Below are 1425 nucleotides of genomic sequence, written 5' to 3' on the forward strand. Positions count from 1 at the left end.
TAATACTTTTACAATCAATATCAATCATGTTTTTCCTCACATTTCATACTTTTACAATCAATAATCAATCATGTTTTTACTCACATTTAATACTTTTACAATTAATAATAAATCATGTTTTTCCTCACATTTCACACTTTTACAATCAATATCAATCATGTTTATCCTCACATTTCATACTTTTACAATCAATAATCAATCAAGCTTTTCCTTACGTTTAATACTTTTACAATCAATAATCAGTCATGTTTCTCCTCACCTTTAATACTTTTACAATCATTAATCAATCAAGCTTTTCCTTACGTTTAATACTTTTACAATCAATATCAATCATGTTTTTACTCACATTTAATACTTTTACAATCAATAATCAATCACGTTTTTCCTCACATTTAATACTTTTATTGTCAATAATCAATCATGTTTCTCCTCACATTTGATACTTTTACAATCAATAAAGTCATGTTTTTCCTACATTTAATACTTTTACAATCAATAATCAATCATGTTTCTCCTCACATTTGATACTTTTACAATCAATAATCAATCACGTTTTTCCTACATTTAATACTTTTACAATCAATAATCAATCATGGTTTTCCTCACATTTAATACTTTTACAATCAATAATCAATCACGTTTTTCCTACATTTAATACTTTTACAATCAATAATCAATCATGGTTTTCCTCACATTTAATACTTTTACAATCAATAATCAATCATGTTTTCCTCACATTTAATACTTTTACAATCAATAATCAATCATGTTTTCCTCACATTTAATACTTTTACAATCAATAATCAATCATGTTTTCCTCACATTTAATACTTTTACAATCAATAATCAATCATGTTTTCCTCACATTTAATACTTTTACAATCAATAATCAATCATGTTTTTCCTACATTTAATACTTTTACAATCAATAATCAATCATGTTTCTCCTCACATTTGATACTTTTACAATCAATAATCAATCACGTTTTTCCTACATTTAATACTTTTACAATCAATAATCAATCATGTTTTTCCTACATTTAATACTTTTACAATCAATAATCAATCATGTTTCTCCTCACATTTGATACTTTTACAATCAATAATCAATCACGTTTTTCCTACATTTAATACTTTTACAATCAATAATCAATCATGGTTTTCCTCACATTTAATACTTTTACAATCAATAATCAATCATGTTTTCCTCACATTTAATACTTTTACAATCAATAATCAATCATGGTTTTCCTCACATTTAATACTTTTACAATCAATAATCAATCATGTTTTCCTCACATTTAATACTTTTACAATCAATGATCAATCATGTTTTCCTCACATTTAATACTTTTACAATCAATAATCAATCGCGTTTTTCCTCACATGTAATACTTTTACAATCTATAATCAAAATGAATATCA

The 1425-nt window shown here is 24.2% G+C and overlaps 1 protein-coding gene across 1 annotated transcript in view; it reads left to right on the plus strand.

Moving 5' to 3' along the window:
* neurod1 (neuronal differentiation 1) overlaps positions 1 to 1425 on the plus strand; it is a 22821-nt gene that overhangs the window by 509 nt on the left and 20887 nt on the right. The window lies entirely within an intron of this gene.

The sequence above is a fragment of the Lampris incognitus genome, chromosome 11 (genome assembly GCF_029633865.1).
Source record: "Lampris incognitus isolate fLamInc1 chromosome 11, fLamInc1.hap2, whole genome shotgun sequence".
NCBI lineage: Eukaryota > Metazoa > Chordata > Actinopteri > Lampriformes > Lampridae > Lampris > Lampris incognitus.